We start from the raw sequence: 23,323 nt of genomic DNA, 5'->3' as shown, positions 1-23,323 counted from the left end.
ACAGCTATGCTGCAGCTATGACTTGTACATATACAGTATGCCTTGCATACTGTAATTCACACCAAAGAAAAAGCGACAGAGACTGATTCTCTTCCCTGTCCAAGTACCACAGTTTCGAAACTCATGAACAAGAGATGAGAAAATCCCTGGGAGCTCCCAGTGATTAAACAGCAATTGAAGCCTTCTTGGGCCTGATTTTTATAACAGTTTAGAAATCTTTGAAGGCAGTTACTAGAAGAAGAGGATAAAACTGAGAGACTGGTTTTATTTTTCAAGTCTGAAGAGAGAGGATTATTTGCACAACTGGCTTCTAAAATACTTGCATATTGGTTGTGTTTCTGAGGCTACAATCCCCAAAATTTGCCATTAAATTTGCAAAAATAGCTCTCCAGATAAAGAAGCATAAGCAGCTCCTCTAGGACTTACAGAAGCCATCTATACCATGAAGCAGAACCTCATTAATCAAATAATTCTCAAGGGATACTCAAGAACTAGCTTGTTGATCAGCTCTCTCAATGATTTGTCATTGCTTAGAATAAGCAGCTAATGAGGCAGGAGCTTTATTAAATAAATCTTGGCAGTCCTTTTCCAGTCCCATCTTCCCTGAGATGATTCTAGCAGACAATCACTAAAGTTGACTGATAGCATTTCCTGGTTATCCAAACTTGATATTTCATTTACAGACCGTGTTCATGAAAGCCAGATCATACTGCCAGGCGAAGGAAGAGCACAGGAATGCCTGGTAAACAGGACTGAGAGCCCTGTACGATTTCTATAACAAAACTGTTAAAATGAAATGTCTGCTTCTGTGTTTGTTGGTAAGACCAGAAAACAGTATCAACTTTCTCCTTCTACTGTAAACCTTAATTTCATCACCCAATGATCAACAATTTTAGTATTTCTTCTAAATTCAGATTCCAACATGGACTATTATCAGCTACATGTTTACAGTGCCAAATGGTTTTGAATCCATTCCCAACAGATGGAAGTACAAATTCTGATAGCATGAAAGCTGTTCCCAAAGCAGTTGTTCTTTCCCATACTGCATCCACATATACTGCTTGGTTAATCTGGTTGTAGCAAGCTTGGCCAAGCTTGGATTTTGAGGTATCGAAACAAACATTTGTGATAAATTGCATTTGGCAGTGTTTGACTACATTGATGTAAAGGGGCTATGTTGGTATAAAGGGGCTACATTTCACTTCCAGAATTTGAATGGATAAGTATTTTGTTATATAAATTTATTTTGAATTATGTCATTATATTCCAAGTAACGCCTCCTCCTTCTTCCCTTGGAGAAACTACTACTACAGTTGCTCCATCATATTTAATTTGCAGTCTTTAATTTCTCCTCATTCTGGCTAACCAGTGAATATTTGCTGTTCCAAGCTTTTACCTACTACAAATGACATTTACATTTAATTTCCCATTTTGTCCTGCACATGTGCAATACACAATGATATACTAGAAAGCCATTGCACCATAAACCTGAAACAGAGGAAATATTTATTGGTTTCTTAAAATTATATGTTTGCTCTCAATAGCAAATTAAGTTTGGGTTTGTCCAGTTAGAGATCTAATCCATTTGAAGATTCAGAAAAGAGAGAGTTCAGGTTACATGAGGATTTAACTGCACAATACAAAACCCACTATAGGTTTTAAAACAATACAGCCTACACATCTCTTATCTTCCAAAAGACCATTAATTAATATCAAAATAAAAATTAGTACCATTTAATTGTACAATTGTACCATTTAATCTGTACAATACCCTTCACTGAGTTACATTCCACAATTTCTGAAGCCCCCCAGTTAGTTAGGTATACATATCAATTTTCTACCCAAGAAGGTATTCCATTCTGAAGGATATGCAAAGCATATCTCCATCCAAATGATAAACAAATTACAGTTTCAAACATTCATGCTTACGTGCACACCAGGAAAGAGATAAAATTTCTTAGGACTACTAGTACTTTCCTTTCTGACACTCTTGTACTACAGTGGGAGAGAAGCTTGATTTATCATCCATTTTAGCATTTGACTAGGGTTTATATTCACAAAATCATCACATATGGATGAGTACTCTGGATACAGTACTCTGGATAGTATTTTATGCACTTTTGACCTTTCTGAAAGCTGAGGAATTTGGACTCCAGCCCTGCTATGTGAAAAGATCAGTACCAGAGCTGTGTCTTTATGCTACTTATTTTAATTGTAATTAGTTACAAACTTGGATAGGTAAGTATCATAAAAGATTTCTCTTGTCCGTTCAGCTAATACTTAAAAGTGATGCTAGTTCTAATTCCTAAATTTTTCATAGGTGTTTATGAAATAGTTCTGAAGGCACCTGGTGATATCACTTTATGAGTTCATAAGTCCCTAAGCCAGAGCAAACTGGACTCCTAACGTTTATTTTTTGTTTTCTTCTCATTATTAGCTTCTACTAATTAGGATGAAGCTATATAAGATTTCTGCAGGATCATTAACTCATAATATTTACCATTATCCTATGCATGCTAAAAACATTAGTTTCTATTTAGACTAAATGTTGTGGTTGAGTAATTAAAATAGCAGCACTTGTTTTTGTTAGAAAAAATCACAATCGGTTTTTCCATTCATATTTAAAGAAAATTCATTGTTCAAAAATACATCACTGTTAAACATTGTTTATGCAAGTCCGAGAAAATGAATATATGCTTATTATTAAATACAATATATTTAACCAGCATGATAGGAACTGTTCTAAAATACTTGTCCAAGCCCCCAATAAAATGAAGTAACAACTCATCATTCGATTCACTCCAAATATATTTGTAGGACTGGAAATAACATCTATTTTTGTTAACTTAAAAGCTAGACAATGAAGTGGTAGGTTAACCTGCTCAGCAACATAAATTTAAAGGAAGTTCAGGTGGCCAATATTAGCTCTACTTAAGAATAGATAGCACTACTACATTGGAGTACTACAGCTGTAAGCCTTGGCATATGGAAATCACATGAACTGAGTGTCATAAGACTTCTGCTATTGTCATTAAATCTAGTGACTGTTTTATGTCAGTTAAGTAAATCATTCCGCTCTGAATTTACTAGAAGCAATCAGAAAGACTTTTTATTAATTTAAAAAGAGAACAACTTTGGGTTCAAAATGAGTTTTCAGCTGATGAAAACATACTTGAATATAATGTAGAAAATTGTTTCACTTGATCTTTTGACATTGTATTTTTACATCCTTTCCTCTCACACAGTTTTACCTGTGGGACAGGAGACTCTTATATACTTTGCCATTTTTCACAGTATGAGTAATGACTATATATGACCTCTCCAGTAATTTTCCAAGTCAGAACAGGAGCAGTAAGAAAGTCAATTTACAAAGGATGATACAGTAACATAGAGGAAAACATACATTCCTATAAATTTTGTGGTTCTCAATGTACTGTGTGGAATACCAGTCTAATTTAAGGCAAATTGAATGGCCTCGGATAGGAAAGGGCAAGCACTCAGGGAGAAAAATACTGTTTGGGAGGAGGGCACATGAAACTTCCAGCCTTCAGATACCCGTAATCAGAGTAGGTGCCGGGGTTTGGATTTCTTTTCCTTTAGTCAAAGCCAGAGAAATGTGCATGTGAAGAGAGGGCATTCTTACATTATACAGCAGCATTAAAATTGCATGCACTTAACAGATACATGGATAATAAACCTAAATGAGATCACTATGACCATCTTTTTTGGCCTCCTCTCCTACATAATGGGGACTCTGCTGAATTAATGCCTCTTTGAACCAGAAGAAGCTTTTAGTAAGGCTGCCAATCTCCATTTCTGTTTTCCACTGATAGAAAATTTGCTACTGCTATGAGAAAGTGTCATTTAGACCCACTGTTGAAAGTGTACTTTTCATTTGGAGATGATGTTCCCTAGCTTCAGCTTTTAGCTGGTGAATGCTATTTTCTCCTGGTCTGCTTTATTGAAAAGACTCTATTCTGAAGCTCCTTTTCCCCATACTGATATTCTAGATATGAACAAGCCTTTTCCTCTCAGCTTTCAGTTTCAGCTCAAGGACTCTTCTATTATAAGCTACACTGTCCAATCCACTATTTATTTTCATCTCTCAGAAACAATTTAATTTTTTTTCCACATCTTTTTTTTACAATTGGAACATCAAAGAATTCTCTAATATTCCAGAAATACATAGTTTATGTAGAAACAGATACCAAAGGCAGAATACATAGTACAATTATTACTCAAAGACACACTGTTTCTGCAGTCTCAAACTGTCAGTCCTCTGTGACATCCATTATGAGCTCAAGGTGAGTAGTTTATTTACCCCAGTTCCAGGGGTTTTTTACTAAAATATTACAAACGAAAATATTTTAAGCAATAGCTACATGTATCTACAGTAATGTCTACATGTCATTAACCTTGAACATCTACATATCATTTCGCCCTAGATGACTTTACACTTGCTCACACAGAAACACAGTCTCTTTGGAATTTAAAAAGACAATTCTGACCATTATGCACAAGGTACTCTTTACTTATGCTCCAATATACTTTTTTTTTCCTGAAAGCTGGAATAATGATAATATTTTATTCCACATTGCTGATGAAACTCCAAGATAATGAGGTCAAGGAGAAATTTACTTTACAGAAAATTCTAACAGTACCGCTGTCTTTAAAAAACCAAGTAAATAAAAAACAACAAAAGAAGTGTCAAAATTGCTTTAAAGGCACAAATTCCATATTAATTGTTCTTTGGTATTACTTAGCATGCAATTCTTTATTAATTTTATCCCACCCAAGTAATTCTATTATTTTGCCTAGATCAATGTCATACTGACAAGGCACTAATTACCCAGGTCATCCCATTTACCTTTCTTTAGTTATTGATATATTAGCCTTCCTCCAGTCTCTTAGAATTCTAAGTGTTCTGCAAGACTTTCTAAAAATGAAAATTAGCAGTCTAGGGACCTATTTGGCCAATATCAAGGATGCAAATTATTAAGGGTGTACTCTTTTGAAACATTGATCTTTAGCAATTATTTTTTAATGACATTCTGAGCCAGACTTAAAATAATTTTCACTTGCTTTGTATTGGGCTTGGAAAAATTTTGGTAGCGGCAAGGGTCTCGAGGATGTGACTGAGGAGGGGCTGCAGGGGTGGCTCCTGTGAGAAGCTGCTGGAAGCTTCCCCTGTGTCTGACAGAGCCAGCGCCAGCCGGACCCGCCACTGGCCAAGGGGATCAGCAGCGGCGGCAGCGCCTCTGGGGGACAGATTTAGGAAGGGGGGAAAACCCGCCTGACAGCAACTGCAGCCAGAGAAGAGAGTGAGAAGATGTGAGAGGAGCAGCCCTGCAGATACCAAGGTCAGTGAGGAAGGAGGGCAGGAGGTGCTCAGGCGCTGGAGCAGACCTTCCCCTGCAGCCCGCGGTGCAGCCCATGGAGAGGCAGCTGTGCCCCTGCAGCCATGGAGGTCCATGGGGATGCAGAGATCCACCCACAGCCCGTGGAGAACCCCTGCTGGAGCAAGGGGATGCCTGAAGGAAGTTGTGACCTCATGGGAAACCCACAGTGTAGCAGACTTCTAGCAGGACCTCTGACCCTCCGGGGGATCCATGCAGTTCCTGAAGGACTGCACCCTGGAAGGGACCCATGCTGGAGCAGTTCCTGAAGAACTTGGAAAGTCTCACATTGGAGGAGTTCATATAGCTGAGATCCCCTGCTGGAGCAAGGGAAAAGTGTGAGGAGTCCTTGCTCCTCAAGGGTGGAGTGACAGAAATGTGTGACGAACTGACCACAGGCCCCATTTCCTATCACTCTGTGCTGCTGGGGAGGAGGAGGGAGAGAAATTGTGACTAAAATTACGCCTAGGAAGAAGAGAGGGGATGGCGAAAAATGTTTTAAGATATGGGTTTACTTGTTATTCTATTCTGGTTTGATTGGTAGTAAATAAATTAATTAACACGTTAAACCAGTCTGTTCTCCCCATGATGATAACTGGTGAGTAATACCTACCTGTCCTTCTCTTAAGTCTTTTGCTGCATTTTTCTCCTCTGCCCAGCTGAGGAGGGGAGTGTTAGAGCAGCTTTGGTGGGCACCTGATGTCCATCTAGGGTCAAGTTACCACAAATCTTATTCTAGTATGAGAATATACCATCTGATTTTTGCAAAATATTTATTGAAAATGGTATCAGTGCAAAAAACCCCCAAGCAGCTTGGAGCTAGAATAAACCAAAGAACAACTAGGAATAAAAGAATGCTTAAAAATGCAGGAAGTCTATTCAGTCTGTCTCTTCTTTCTAACAGCTTTCCTACAGTGGACATGCTGTAAAAGGGAATGGTTCCTTGTGGATGTGCATGTGCACACACAGGCATGAAACAGGAGGAGTTAGAAAACACCATGCCACCTATTTAGGCATGGTGAAAATGACCATTACCTTAATAAACTAACATAATGCAAAAGTTTTTCCAGTGCTGCTAGCACATCATTGTGTTGTGAAGTAGAAATATGCTATGGACATCACAAACAACCTACTCCTTTTGTTTTCAGTTGAGAAGAGACATAGGTATGTGTTGGGGTTTTAGTTTAGTCTTAGGGTTTTTTTCTGTTAAAGGAATTTTCTCCCATATGCATGTTGCTAGGGGACAAATAGCTGTACTTAAGAAAGACAAAAAGGGAGTGGGGCGGGCCTGGCTACTTTCTTGTCTACACCTGGGTGTGGGGGCAGTTCGCTCTGAGCGTCCGGAGAGAGAAGCTGCAGAGAAAGGAGCTGCTGTTTCTTTCTTTTTGGCCGTTCTTCTCTTCCTGCTGGAAACAACGCCGGGACCCCAAAAGCCGCTTTCCCTGCCCTGCTGGAGGCCGAGCTGTGGCTGCCCTGCCCCGCTGCTGCTGCTTCGAGCTTTTGCTACGCTGTAGCCCTGCTCGCCCTGCCTGCCTGGGCACCCGTGGGGTTCTCCCATCTGGATACATCTCGCCTGCCACCCGGGATTTGCGTTCGTCCCTGCCGCTCTAGCCTGCCGCTCTAGCCTGCCGCTCCTGCCTGCCGTTCCCAGCCTGCTGCTCCTGAGAGTCCGGGATCGGCTGCCCAGCGGTTTGTGAAGCCTTTGTTCCTTCCCTTCCCGGGATCCCAGGCCGCCATTGCCCGCGTGTTTCCCGAGCTCGCTCCGGAGCGCCCCCTGCAGCCGCGGGGGAACCATCGCACCTGCCCTGCTCACCGGGAGCCGCCAGCGCCCCTGCCGGCTGCGAGCGGAACTGCACCCCAGGGGAAAGGGCCTGACAACCGAGAAGGCTGGCACTGGGTTTGTGTGTGCTGTTACTGTCATAGTTGTTGTTGTTTTGTTTGACTGGTTATATACATATACATATATATATATATATATATATAGTAAAGAACTGTTATTCCTATTTCCCACATCTCTGCCTAAAGGCCCTTGATTTCAAAATATAATAACTTGGAGGGAAAAAGGGTTATATCTGCCACTTCAAGGGGGGCTTCTGCCTTCCTTAGCAGACACCTGTCTTTCAAAACCGAGACAGATCTTAGCGCCCAACGTGGGGCCTGAGGGCATTAAGAGAGAGAGGTGAAAAAAAAAAAGGAATAACAGTTCTTGGAACTTTATTTTGTGTGCCAGATATAGGAACCTTGTTAGGCTGCATTATGTGGTCTAGTTTACCCTGGTTCGGGTGGCATGTGGCCGTAGCTATATTCTTCCCCTTTGCAGCTCCTTACTTGAATATGGGTCCTCTGACTAAGGCTACCATTGCTGTTATCCAGCTTGCGTTATGGGTTGAGAAGGTGAGGAATTCATGGGTTTTTAGCTTCCTCCGGAATGTAGGCACATGGATAAACGGCTATCACACACTGAGCACATGTTTTTGGGGTTATGTTAACAATGGTACCTTCTGTGAGGAAATGACACCAGGGGAAGTTTTCCCCCAACCCCTCAACCAGTTCTTCGGGCCCACCCCATCAATTTTCGAAGGGTTTAAATTCCCTCTGAATATTAACCATCTGCTGCTGATAGGCCTACTCTATTTAGCACTCAAGGATAAGTTGAGATTGGCTTGGATATCTACCCGGACACCAGCCCCAGAGACTAGAGATCCTGCCCCAGAACCTGACATGGCCCCAGAGAGTAGAGTTCCTACCCCAGAGCCTGATCCTGCCCCAGAACCTGACATGGCCCCAGACACAAGAGATCCTACCCCAGAGCCCTATCCTGCCCCAGAACCTGGCACGGCCCCAGACACTAGAGATCCTACCCCAGAGCCTGACGTAGCCCCAGACACTAGAGACCCCGCCCCACAGACTGATACCGCCCAACAGTCCACCTCAGAAATGGACTACCCAAACTGGGTGGGGGTACTGGCAAAAGGGATGCAAGAGATGTGCCAAGAGATGGGTCAGGTGCGCCAGGGGATATGCCAGGAGATGGGCCAGGTGCGCAAGGAGATGTGCCAGGAGATGGGCCAGGTGCGCCAGGAGATATGCCAATTGCTAAGGGAATACACCTCCTCAGCTAGTGAAAAGCCCTCTCCCTGCCCCAAAGAGGGTGAGTCCGATGGTGCAGCAGTAGAACCCACGGATGTTACAACCGTCCAGGCTTCAGCTGAACCACAAGGACAACCACAGCCAGCAGCAGTCGCCCCTGTGCAAAGGAGGAAGTGTAGGACCAAATCAGTACGACCAGTTAATGATGATGGACAACCAGGGCCCTCACAACCAGCAGGAGAGCCAGAGCCAGAAATCATCACTGAGTCCCTGTCGTACGACAGTCTCCGCACTATGCGAAACGACATTGCGCGAAGGGGGCGTGAGCCTTATACCACCTGGCTGCTTCGGGTTTGGGACCTTATGGGCACAAGTGTGCAACTGGATAGTGGTGAGGCAAGGTATCTGGGATCATTGACCCAGGACCCAGGTGTGGACCAGGTATTTGTGAGGGAGCCAGGGCCCCTTTCTCTCTGGGAGCGGCTCTTAATGAGTGTGAGAGAAAGGTTCATTCACAAAGAAAGAATGCAGGAGTACCATCATAGAATGCAGTGGAAGACACTCGAGCAAGGGATTCAACAGCTAAGAGAGGTGGCAATATTAGAGGTACTCTTTGGGAGGGATGGACAGCATGATAATGACCCCGATAAGGTCAGGTGCACAGGACAGATGATGTGGAACCTGGCAAGGCTAGGGCCATCGCAATACACCACCTTCATTGCAACGATTGATGCTGACAATACCCGAGAAACCGTGGGCTCTGTTGCCAGCAAGCTCAGGCATTATGACAGCATGATCAATGGCCCGCTGAAAGCTCATGTCTCTGCTGTGGTCCAGGACCTCAAAGAGGAGATGAAGGAGATGAGGAAGGAGATGAGGGAGGAGATGAGGGAGGAGATGAGGGAGGAGATGAGGAGGGTCAGTGTGGCACCAGTGCGAGTCACAGGCCCCCAAGTCAGAGCCCGTCGTCCCCCTGCTAGAGAGAGAGGGTACACCCCACGAGCTGAGCTGTGGTTTTTCCTGTGTGAGCATGGGGAAGACATGAGGAGGTGGGATGGGAAACCCACCTCTGTCCTGGCAGCACGGGTGCGTGAACTCAAGGAGGGAGGCACTAACCGAGGGGGTTCCGCTAAGGTGAAGGTAGCCTCAGCCTCCCGCGATCGAGCTGCCAGGTATTTCAGAAGGGAGGATGATATGTCAGATCCCCTTGAAGGTACCTCGAGCATGTACACCCAGGGAAAGAATGATAACCAGGGCTAGAGGGGCCCTGCCTCTAGCCAGGAAGAGGCACGGGAGAACCGAGTTTTCTGGACGGTGTGGATCCGATGGCCTGGCATATCAGAGCCACAAAAATATGATGCATTGGTTGATACTGGGGCACAGTGTACTTTAATGCCATCGGGACATGTGGGGGCAGAACCTGTATCCATCGCTGGGGTGACTGGGGGATCACAGCAGTTGACCCTTTTGGAAGCTGAGGTGAGCCTGACTGGGAAGGAGTGGCAAAAGCATCCGATTGTGACCGGCCCAGAGGCCCCGTGTATTCTGGGCATAGACTTCCTCCGGAATGGCTATTACAAAGACCCAAAAGGACTCAGGTGGGCATTTGGTATTGCTGCTGTGGAGGCAGAGGGCATTAGGCAATTGAACACCCTGTCTGGACTATCTGAGAATCCTTCTGCAGTTGGGCTCCTGAAAGTGGAAGAGCAACGAGTGCCAATTGCCACCTCGACAGTGCACCGCCGGCAGTATCGGACAAATCGAGATGCTGTGATCCCCATCCACAAGATGATCCGCGAGCTGGAGAGCCAAGGGGTGGTCAGCAAGACCCACTCACCCTTCAACAGCCCCATCTGGCCTGTGCGCAAGTCTGATGGGGAATGGAGACTGACTGTGGACTATCGTGCCCTGAATGAAGTGACTCCACCGCTGAGCGCTGCCGTGCCGGACATGTTGGAGCTCCAGTACGAGCTGGAGTCCAAAGCAGCAAAGTGGTACGCCACTATTGACATTGCCAATGCATTCTTCTCTATTCCTCTGGCAGCAGAGTGCAGGCCTCAGTTTGCCTTCACATGGAGGGGCGTGCAGTACACCTGGAACCGACTGCCCCAGGGGTGGAAGCACAGTCCCACCATCTGTCATGGACTGATCCAGACTGCACTAGAAAAGGGTGGGGCTCCAGAACATCTGCAGTACATTGATGACATCATTGTGTGGGGGAACACCGCGACTGAAGTGTTTGAGAAAGGAGAGAGAATAATTCAAATTCTCCTGCAAGCTGGTTTTGCCATCAAGAAGAGCAAGGTCAAGGGACCTGCCCGAGAGATCCAGTTCCTGGGAGTAAAGTGGCAAGATGGACGGCGTCAGATTCCTACTGAGGTCATCAATAAGATCGCAGCAATGTCTCCACCGACCAACAAGAAGGAAACACAAGCTTTCCTAGGCGCTATAGGTTTCTGGAGGATGCACATTCCCGAGTACAGCCAGATCGTGAGTCCTCTCTACCTGGTTACCCGCAAGAAGAACGATTTCCACTGGGGCCCTGAACAGCAGCAAGCCTTTGCCCAGATCAAACAGGAAATTGCTCACGCCGTAGCCCTTGGCCCAGTCAGGACAGGACCAGAGGTGAAGAACGTGCTCTACTCTGCAGCCGGGAACAATGGTCTGTCCTGGAGCCTCTGGCAGAAGGTGCCTGGTGAGACTCGGGGCCGACCACTGGGATTCTGGAGCCGAAGCTACAGAGGGTCTGAAGCCAACTACACTCCCACAGAGAAGGAAATCCTGGCAGCTTATGAAGGAGTCCAGGCTGCCTCAGAAGTAATTGGCACAGAGGCACAACTCCTCCTGGCACCCCGACTACCGGTGCTGGGGTGGATGTTCAAAGGAAAGGTTCCCTCCACGCATCACGCCACCGACGCTACTTGGAGCAAATGGATTGCCCTCATCACGCAGCGCGCCCGAATTGGAAACCCAAGTCGCCCTGGGATCTTGGAAATAATTACGAACTGGCCGGAAGGTGAGACTTTTGGGTTATCTTCTGAAGAAGAAGAGGAGCAGGTGACACGTGCTGAAGAAGCCCCACCATATAACGAGCTACCAGAGAGTGAAAGACAATACGCCCTCTTCACTGATGGTTCCTGCCGAATTGTAGGCGCTAGCCGGAAATGGAAAGCCGCTGTATGGAGCCCCACACGACAAGTTGCACAGGCTACTGAAGGAGAAGGTGGATCGAGCCAATTTGCTGAGCTCAAAGCTGTTCAATTAGCTCTGGACATAGCTGAAAGAGAGAAGTGGCCAAGGCTCTACCTCTACACTGATTCATGGATGGTAGCCAATGCTCTGTGGGGTTGGCTGGAAAGGTGGAATAAGGCAAACTGGCAGCGCAGAGGAAAACCAATCTGGGCTGCTGAAGAGTGGAAAGACATTGCCACTCGGGTAGAGAAGCTATCCGTGAAGGTCCGTCATGTAGATGCTCACATTCCCAAGAGCCGGGCTAATGAAGAACATCGTAACAACAAACAGGTAGATCAGGCTGCGAAAATAGAGGTGTCCCAGATAGACTTAGATTGGCAACATAAAGGAGAACTGTTCCTAGCTCGATGGGCCCATGATGCCTCAGGTCATCAGGGCAGAGATGCCACCTATAAGTGGGCACGAGACCGAGGGGTGGATCTAACCATGGACAGTATCTCCCAGGTTATCCATGATTGTGAGACATGCGCTGCGATCAAGCAGGCCAAGCGGGTGAAGCCTCTGTGGTACGGTGGGCGATGGTCCAAATACAAGTATGGGGAGGCCTGGCAGATTGATTACATCACACTGCCTCAAACCCGCCAAGGCAAGCGCTATGTGCTCACAATGGTAGAAGCCACCACTGGATGGCTGGAGACCTACCCTGTGCCTCACGCTACTGCCCGGAACACCATCCTGGGCCTGGAAAAGCAAGTCCTTTGGAGGCATGGCACCCCTGAGAGAATCGAGTCTGACAATGGGACTCATTTCAAGAACAGCCTTATAAACACCTGGGCTAGAGAACATGGCATAGAGTGGGTGTACCACATCCCCTACCATGCACCAGCAGCTGGGAAGGTTGAGCGGTGTAATGGACTGCTTAAAACCACCTTGAAGGCACTGGGTGGGGGGACTTTCAAAAACTGGGAGATGCATTTAGCAAGAGCCACCTGGTTAGTTAACACCCGAGGCTCCACCAGCCGAGCAGGCCCTGCCCAATCCGAACCCCTACAAACAACAGACGGGGATAAGGTTCCAGTGGTGCACATGAGAGGTATGCTTGGAAAAACTGTTTGGGTAAAGTCTGCCTTGAGCAAAGACAAACCCATCCGTGGGGTCGTTTTTGCTCAGGGACCAGGTTGCACCTGGTGGGTGATGCAAAAGGATGGAGAGACCCGATGCTTACCTCAAGGGGACCTTGTTTTAGGGTGAACTACCCATGGCTCTGTACTTGTATCACTATCAGCATGTATATTTGTATATAATTTGAGTAATGCATAGATTTATATGGTTAAGAAAAAAGTTAAGTTTCATGTAACATGTTAGTATGGGAAAAAATTCGGGGTGGATAATGTTGGGGTTTTAGTTTAGTCTTAGGGTTTTTTTCTGTTAAAGGAATTTTCTCCCATATGCATGTTGCTAGGGGACAAATAGCTGTACTTAAGAAAGACAAAAAGGGAGTGGGGCGGGCCTGGCTACTTTCTTGTCTACACCTGGGTGTGGGGGCAGTTCGCTCTGAGCGTCCGGAGAGAGAAGCTGCAGAGAAAGGAGCTGCTGCTTCTTTCTTTTTTGGCCGTTCTTCTCTTCCTGCTGGAAACAACGCCGGGACCCCAAAAGCCGCTTTCCCTGCCCTGCTGGAGGCCGAGCTGTGGCTGCCCTGCCCCGCTGCTGCTGCTTCGAGCTTTTGCTACGCTGTAGCCCTGCTCGCCCTGCCTGCCTGGGCACCCGTGGGGTTCTCCCATCTGGATACATCTCGCCTGCCACCCGGGATTTGCGTTCGTCCCTGCCGCTCTAGCCTGCCGCTCTAGCCTGCCGCTCCTGCCTGCCGTTCCCAGCCTGCTGCTCCTGAGAGTCCGGGATCAGCTGCCCAGCGGTTTGTGAAGCCTTTGTTCCTTCCCTTCCCGGGATCCCAGGCCGCCATTGCCCGCGTGTTTCCCGAGCTCGCTCCGGAGCGCCCCCTGCAGCCGCGGGGGAACCATCGCACCTGCCCTGCTCACCGGGAGCCGCCAGCGCCCCTGCCGGCTGCGAGCGGAACTGCACCCCAGGGGAAAGGGCCTGACAACCGAGAAGGCTGGCACTGGGTTTGTGTGTGCTGTTACTGTCATAGTTGTTGTTGTTTTGTTTGACTGGTTATATACATATACATATATATATATATATATATATATATAGTAAAGAACTGTTATTCCTATTTCCCACATCTCTGCCTAAAGGCCCTTGATTTCAAAATATAATAACTTGGAGGGAAAAAGGGTTATATCTGCCACTTCAAGGGGGGCTTCTGCCTTCCTTAGCAGACACCTGTCTTTCAAAACCGAGACAGTATGGAAAAGAAATCTGGCTGGTCTGAAATAAATACATGCATATTGACTTGGAAAACCATACTAATGTTTATACTACTGCTGTTTCTCAAGTAGAATACAAAAGATATGCTTAACTGAAGACAGACTTAGAAGACTATATGAGAAAGCCTATAGATTTCTGTGGCAATTTGAGAGAGGAAATAAATGCTATGCATTCCACATTAAACCATTTTGTGACATGGTGCCTAGTATCTAAATATAGTGTCTGTGTCCAGATTCCATTGTAGCTTTGATTGAAAGAGGACAATTTCCTATAGCAACAGACTTTAATATACAAAGAATATCAGCCTTGATTTGGGTAGGTTTTGTGATCTACTCTGTGTTATTGCCCAGCAGCAGGGTCTGAGACTCATTAAGTATGAGCCCTTATATAAATATGAAGACATTGTGGAGAAATTGTTAGTTAGACTACTAAACCATCCCCTCCTTTTCCAAAAGTTGACAGTGTGTGTTCAATAAGGATAATAAATAAGAGGATAATATTACCCAACCTCTTTAGGAACATGAATTAAAATAAAGTCAGGTTTTTTTATAAGATTAAGTAGAACTGTGAGCTATGCATGCGTGAAACCATACCACAAATACAGTTTCCAGCACTACAGCTTCAAAAGGATTTGGCTCATTGTGTAGGTGAGGATGCATTGTATTTGAAAATAGATATTTTCCTGGAATTTCTAAACCTTGCTTATTTTTTAACTTTGTCAAAACATGTAATTTAAAAGAACTTTGGAAACTTTTGGGAAATATAAGTGATTTTAAACACAGGAATCAATAAAAGGTTTAATAAAAGTCACTGTTAACACATGCATATGGAACACCAAAAGGAATAGATAAATATAGCTCTCCCTTTATTGTATCTGCTATTCAGTTTCCTCAAAACCCTGCAGATATTGAAAATATTGAAAATAAAAGAAGTGTGAGGCTTCCGAAGAACCTGAAATTTAGGAAAGAGGGAATTTTGGAAGTAACTGTAGATTACTTTCTACAAACAACAGCTTAAAGAATAAAGAAACAAAAGCAACATGCATAGAAAAAAAAAGGCTGTTCTCCAAGGAAAGTGTTTTTTGCCAACAGATACAGCTGAAAGCAATCAAAACTAAGTAAAATATGTAAATAATGTTTATGTCCTTGCAAAGGATGTCTTAATATATCTAAGTATTATGTTCAATATTGCAGAACAATTTGGGATCCAATTTGTCAATGCTCATTCTTGTGCGAAGTGTAACTTTACACCAAAAACAAGTGAGATCAAAAAGACTGCATGTTATTTACAAGTTACTGAACCTAAGTAAAGATTTGGAAATTGGTGAGTGGCCCTGGCTCATACTCATCAATATTTAAAATATGATCTTCAGTAAAGACATTTTTTAAACAAACACAGGTTTTTCCAATCAAGAAGTCTGTGGCAAAGTATGTTGTCAAATAGTTTCTGTTGTGAAACTTATTTTTCCTGATTATGTCTATCCACCTCAACAGATTTCAGTCTGGATGATTTGAGTTCATACTGCTTTCTACTAAGTATCCCTGGAGCCTCACTGAAGTAGTATGGATACGTCACACTGCTTCAGCTTGGCTAGACTATATTTCTTATGATAGATCCTGGCAACTTTATCCACAGAGGAATGCTCCTAGCTAAAGTACATGTCCCTGGAAGTTGAGAAGCCAAATTTTTAAAGTATGAGAGAGCTGTGTTGCTTTTCCTGTAAGCCATGATACTGGCTTAGGTGGATGTAAAATACATCTGAAGCTTTTCAGAATGAAAAATAACTTTCATTGCTTAACTGACCTTTCCTGAAAATGTTTGTTCTCTGGAATGTTTTGAAACTTAGATTTTCTTTGCTAGAGAAAGTAAAACATCTGAATATCAGCTGTCTCACAGAGCTAAAATCTCCTTTTCAGTTCTACTAGGTAGAGTATCCTTGACTCAAGATAAAATGAAATTTATTAAGTTTGTTGTGTTTGATCACCGAGAAATCTTCTTTTGGGATAATTGCCATGGTTCTAGTTTCCCCACTATGTATCACTGAGTGTTGGAAGCTCCTTTTGTTCACTGTGCAAGGGTGTTAAAGCATAGCTTTAATTATCATATTTGTCTGGAGCAGTAACTAATGCACCTATTGAAAACAATAGTTCATTTCTCCATTTTGAAATGCCAGATTCTTACTAGTGTTACTAAGCAAGTCAGAATAGAAGCTAGAATAGAAGAAAGAAGACAAAAAATTGATTATAACTTATCTGCTGAATTTACATGCTTTTGTACTACATATTTTACTTGCTGAGCTTCTAAAGGATAAAAAACCCAGCTTAAAGGGAGAGAAGTTAAGTGAAACGGTGTCAATATTTATGGTGGTCTGTGTCATACACAATAAGCCTTGCACTGCCGTGTTGTTCTATGCAGAAGCTGGTGATAATCAGTACCATCTTTATGTTCAGACCTGGAAAAAAGAAATCTGTGTTCTCACCCCATTCAATACCAGCAAACCAAAGCCTCTGTAAAAAAAAGCTTCAGTAGCCATTGATATTACAGCAGTTCACTGAAGGCCAATGTTGTCAAAAGTTCCTTATTTGTGAGAACAGATTCACTTTACATGCTCCCACTGGCGCCATCTGGCCCAAAGTTAAAGGGAAAATCCAAAGAATGCCTATAGAATGAGTGCATTTTAAATGAAATTACAGCTGAGGAGAGTTATATCTGGTTATATTGGTAAGTGTTGTAGTTCTTGCAGTGATCTTGGGGGAGCAGGTCTCTATGTGTGTGTGTGTGTATGTGTGTGTGTGACCGGTGTTTCTACACAAAAATGTCAAATGCAAGTCCTCAATCCCATAAGGGTCTTTAAGTAACTTAGTGATAGGCAACTTGACAGATAAGCTGTTGAAGCCTGTAAACCCTTTTTCTATTACTCATGTTATCTATCTTCTTTTTTTCAGAGAAAGAGAATTTGACTGTTTCAGAGTCAAAAATATCTGCATCAAATAAAACTACTGCTCCTAGAAGTATGCTATTTAACACTAATGATTAACTGATTTCAGTACGGAAAAGGATATGGTAGAGTGCAGCACAAAAATGTATTTCTGTTGGGTTCGGAGTTTGTTTTGTTTTGTTTTGTTTTGTTTTGTTTTGTTTTGTTTGTAGATAAAAATCTACTAAATGGGGTAACGTTTCAAGGTACACTTGAAAAAGTGACAAAATGCATTTATACACCTAGGGCCCATTTTTTGCCTGTACATATTTATACACAGAGTGTAAATAATATGCTTAAGTAACCCTGCTGAGCTAGAGCAAAGTTCAGGTGTGACCATAATGTCATCTCAGAGTACAATACAGCAGATAATCTTTGTGTATCTCCACAGGTAGAAATTATAACTGAGGGTTTTCTGAGTTACAAGTATTGCTTTCAAATAGGCCTTAAGAGTTTTCTTAATTTGCTCAAGCCCTTTTGAGCCTACATAAAATCTGAACATATAGAACATCCTGAGGACCTCTCTGAAGCACTATCTCCTTTCATTTTTGTCAGCTGACTTCCCTCCCTGCCCCCTACGCCTTCTATTGGAAAAGAGAGGAAAAAATAACACCTTTACTTTTTCATTCTACTAATAATTTTTATAGATTTTTGTCCTATCCCTTCCTACCCATCTCTTTCCTGGGCTGAAGAGTATAGGTCTATTAGTTATTCCTTCTATCAATATTATTCTTTAACTTTGAGCATACCTGATACCCTTCTCTGCACTTTTCTCAATTCCTATTCTCACATCTCAAAAATAATATAACAGAAATGAAAACATTCAAAATGTAGTTTTATAATGAATTTATGCACTGGCATAATAGTGCTTTCCCTTCAGTATTCCTTTTTGAATAATTTCTAGCACTCTATTTGCTACTTTCACTGTTTGTGATTTGGTGCTTTCATAATACATTATAACGTCAGCACCTCTAGTCTGTGCTTACTGCTCAGCTCAGATACAAACTGAATTCTTACTAGGTGTGAAATCATGTTTGGAGGCAGAAATTCAGAGCCAGGTATGCTTAAATGTAGGCTTAGTCTACAATAGAGTTTTGTGAACACTTGCAGATATTGAAGATAACATAGTTTGAAATCTTCTACTTGGAAAATTCTGTACATCAAGTGATAGGGCTTTGTTTTACTACAGAAAAATTGAGTAAATCTTATAAATACCCAGTGTGAATGTGCTAGTGGTGTTATTGAAGAGTTTATATTAGGAAGAATTTTCCCCTTGTAGCAGCAGAGTTTATGGTTAAAATTTGAAAACTCCTAGATATGACCTTTGGACCATTCCACCAATTTTTTTTTAAATAATGATAATAAATTTGCAAGTTCTGATGTTGAAACCCTATTTGATTTTTAAAGTTTGTAAAGCTTTTGCATGCTTTGATCTTGAGCCTTGAGATCTTGACTCTGCTAAAAGCTAATGGAAAAAAGAAAATCTTTTATTTTTCAATTCACATAAATTCAAGGAAAGATAATAGTTAACTGCTGGTCATGCCCTCTTTTGAAAAAAAGGAGAATAATTTTTACCCAATTACCTAAAAACTTAATGGGAATTCAAAAGCTCAATGTGAGCAGAAGTGAGCAAACAGTGATAGAATCAAATGTTTCTCACAAAATAAAATACAGTATGAAACATCAAAAGAAGTTTGCATAAGAAAAGGTTTTATTATTGCCTTTTTCCCACTGATAGAGGTACCGAATGAAAATAATTTCTATGAAGGTTTATTTGTATTCATTTTGAGAGGGAGAGCTGGACCTTCTGCTCTAATCAGGCTTCTAAACATTCCCAGCTATTTAATCCTGTTGGGAAAGAAGACCAAATTGGGCAAGTAAACTTGAAAAATCTTACTATGAGGCTCTTTACAATTCAGCTTGGACTGCGGCCTCCTTAAGGACTCGGCAGACTCTTCTGCTACAATTTTGTTTATATCTGCTAAATTAAATGCAGGTAGAACAAAAGTGCTAAATTAAATGCAGGTAGAAAAGCTGTGGAAGTCTGTGGGTCTTTGGCTCTCTGTGATGAAGTGAGAGCCTTGAGACACAGAATCACAGAATGGCTTGGGTTGGAAAAGACTTTAAAAATCATCTAGTTCTAATCCCCCTGCAATATCTTGGCAATGATTGTTTATGTTGTGCCAATCTGAAGAGCTAAACATGTATCATTGTGTATCATTGATTTATATTCTGTTTTCCAGAAGTATTAACAAAATGCACTGAAAAAAAGTCAGACAAACTCACAAGTCCTAATCCTATCCAGGTACGTTACAACATCCCACCTGTGAAACTATTTGACAGGAAAACCAGAGAGACTATGTGCCTCTTTACAGGGTAGGATTTTCCATGTTCTTTGCCTGGAAGCATTATAGGCACCTCTCCTCTTTTATTTAAAAATAGGGTTGTTAAAAATATACAGACCCCATCATATGCCAATCTAAATCTTTGAATTACAATGAGAATGTTTTTCCTAAAAAATATTCTGAGCTCTGCTCATTCAGTGAAGACAATGCATGCTTTTAATCTTCTACATAAAATGATATATATTAAAATTGTTTTATTATCGTATTTGAGTTACTCCTGGAAAGTTATCATAAATAAAGGACTTTGTATCAGTAATAGTGTCCTAGCTATTGGGAAGGCACAAACAGACTCGGGGCCAAATCAGGTAAAGGAGAGGAGGCTGGTGAGCAATTTGATTCCTCAATACAAGCCCTGGCTCAACAGAAATGGTAACTGAACTGTGTTAATCACTCTGTGTTCTGAATGGAATTCAGAGGTTTTTTTTCTGAATGGTGATTATTGGGTTTCACCACCAGTCTTCCATAACAAAAAGCCACAGAATTGAGGAAGATGAGTTACATTTGTGAGACACCACTCTCAACAATGCATTTTACTGTTTGTATGTCAGAAAACTGAATCCAGGCAACAACAAAGTCTGTACCTGTGAAAGAAAAAAGAAGCAACAAAAGCCTCAAGTATCTGTGTTGTTAAGAAGATCTGAGAAAGAGGTCAGTAATGAATTATACACAAATCTGACAGCTGCTGCTCTTTCAGCACCACTGCAGAGTGCTTTTATACCTGCTACCCTACTGTTATTTTCTTCTGGTGTTCTTTCATAAGAAAGATTTCTATTCCTACCAGCCTCACTGTTGTTGTTGCCTCTTTCATCAGGCCAATTTTAATTTTAAAATAGCACAAAATTGTCCAAAACTTTGAGGTCAGCCTCAGCTTCAGTGCGAAGGTGAACCCAGGGATATCTAGATATCCCCTCTAACGTAAGTTTTTCTCAGATCCTATGATTTTAATTCCTTCAGTGGAAGAAAGATCAAATTACCATGAAGTTTCTTATCCTGTATAGTGCTTATACTTTCTGTTGTGATTAGGACATTATGTAGTTATTATAAGAGATGTAACACAAAGTCCTTGTTTGTTCATGCTTTCCTGCAGAACCCGTCACACTGCAGTTGCTTACAGTGTCTGGGCCTGGTCACCTAATCACATTACTGTGTTAGGAATAAATAGCTATTTCAGTAGGGGGTCACAGGCTTGCCACAGAAGATGCAAGCTGAACTCACAGCCACTAGGAAGGAGATGGGCAGGCTGAACACTCCCTAGGCTACCTGGCAAACACAGATGGTCACTGGTTTCCACATTATCCTAGCTTTTGTCATTTTTCAGCCTTCCTTTTTTGCACAATAAAAACAAATATACATTGACTTTTGCTTTGAAAACATACTGTGGAATTTCAGAGTTTGATCAAGGTACAAAGATTTTATTTAGGACAGCCTAGCATAACTTTTGTTTGCCTGTGCTTCCCCACATGAACTGTTGCTCGTGCTAGTCTTGTACTGCAGCTCCCTGGAGGGATCTCAATTCCCATTGGGGTCCACAGTCCCTAAACTGATGGTGCATCAGGAAAACATTTGGCAGTGGTGCTTTCTGGATTTTTTTCTCTGTAACTGATTTTACAAGCTCACCTACTATTACAAACCAGAGGATCCACACAGAAAAAAACACATATAGTGAGTGGTAAGGGTTCTTCAGTGTCAGGTAGAGCTGAATGCCTCAAGATATCTGAGCTATTACCCTCCCTGAGCATGCTCTGATACTTGATGGGAAATTTTACATGTGTTGTCTTTGAGATCTCTACCCCAGGAGTGGTTGACAGAAACAAATGACACATACAAAAGTCATGTTCTTCATGGTATGGTAATGTAAATTAATGTTTCTCTAGTTATTGCAGACTCGAATAAATGGCATACTGGACAACAACCAAAGCAATTTTGCATAAGCAGTGTTGGGCTTCAAAGGCAATCTTAAAAAAACCCCAAAATCTTTTTTGTATCAACAAGATGAACTGCCTTTTTCTAGATGGAGATCTTAATGTTTTTTTCTCTTGTGTTATGAAAGCAACTGAAATAAAATCATGCTTTCTCAAACACCACAAAGAAAGAAGGCAGCAGTGGTAATCCAACATCTTGTGCACAGTCATAATCAGCAGATAGCAATAAATTTTCCAGCAGTTTTCTAATTTATTTGAATGGGAAATAGGAGGGGTCTCTAAGATGCAATCCACGCAATCAACAATGCTGTTAAGGGTTGTTACCATATTTCTGTAACTCTATTAAGTTAATGAACTTTAGGTCCCTGTGATATACAGTGCACATCCTGATGTTATTTTGAAATATCACTGACTTTCTATCTAAAATTATTGTGCAATATATCAGTTCATTCAGGTGGTACAATCAATCACATCTTGTCCAACTAATTTTTAATATTATCATCTAATCCTATCGCATAGACAACAATGGTGTTACCAGACAACAATGGGCAGAGAAGAAGGGCTACCTCTTACTGCTTTTTTAGATGCTGGGGGTATAAGACATGTCTTTGGAAACATCTCTTTGCAGTACTCTTGGTTTTACTCCGAATGACAGTTAAGCTGTAAAAGTAGATACTAAACCCACATAATACGTTAGCCTTAGGAAAAGGGAGATTTACATTTCTCTGCTGTTCTGTGACATAGAATATATTATGCTAAACCTTTTCAACCCTTCAGAAAATGTCTATTTCAAAACACTTAAATACAAGATGAAAGCATAAGCAAATCTAGACGAGATGCAAAGTTCAAGCAAAGGGGAAAAGGTTTGCTGTTGGCACAGATGCCACAAAAGGACAGAAGGGTAAAAGAGGCAAAGCTGGGCACACTGCAAGTACCAAGAGGACATTCAGCCTATGACTGCACACTGCTGAAGCGTGAGGTGGGGGAAGAAAAGCAAAAAGAAGAAAATGGGTTTTGTGTTCAGCACAGAACTGTTTAGTACCTTTGTCTCCCTGCAAATCACTGATTAACTGGCTAAGAAACAGTGTCCTGAGCTCAACAGAGTGGGGGAGGAAGATAGAGAAACAAATGGAAAAACTTTTGCCATTAGAACAAGAAGTGTCAGGAATCAATGCAAAGGTGTGAAAGTCTTCCTGTGCTTGTGAAAATCTTGTGCTACTTAAAAGGAAGCATAGTTATAGGGAAAAAAGAAAGAAGGAAAGTCAGCAAGTAAGGGAAAAAGTAGGGAAAAGCAGAGTGACGTTTCAGATACAAAAGTTAAAGACAAGTATTTGGAGAACAAATAATAGATGGATCATTTCCTCTGAAGAAATAACCAAATGAACTATAGAAAACAGTAAGATGGATTCACACAACAGCAAGTAAAATATGGAAGTTAGACTGAAACAAGAAACATGGCAAGACACATAACAAGCAGAGATATGATGCAGGAATTATGGAATTATTTTCATATTTTGATATTTACAGAGAAAAATCTAATTTAATTTTTTTTTTCTGCTTTGGTGACATTTCAGTGCAGAGAAAAGGATGACACACTTCTTTCTTTTAATCATAGAATCATAGACTATTCTGAGTTGGAAGGGACCCACAAGGATCACCAAAATCCATCTTTTGCTCCTGCACAGAACAGCTCCAAATATCACACCATGGGCTATGAGAGTGTTGTCCAAATGCTCCTTGAGCTCTGTCAGCTCTGGTGCTGTGACCACTTCCCTGGGGAGCCTGTTCCAGCGCCCAACCACCTTCCAGGTGAGGAACCTTTTCTTAATATCTGACCTAAACCTCCCCTGACACAACTTCAGGCCACTCCCTTAAGTTCTGCCATGGGTCACCACAGAGAAGAGATCAGTGCCAACCCCTACTCTTTCCCTTGTGAGGAAGCTGTGTATTGTTCTC

This window comes from Coloeus monedula, assembly GCF_965178545.1.
Source record: "Coloeus monedula genome assembly, chromosome: Z".
Classification (NCBI taxonomy): Eukaryota; Metazoa; Chordata; class Aves; order Passeriformes; family Corvidae; genus Coloeus; species Coloeus monedula.
The sequence above is the reverse complement of the archived record's forward strand: the minus strand, read 5'-3'. Positions refer to the sequence as shown.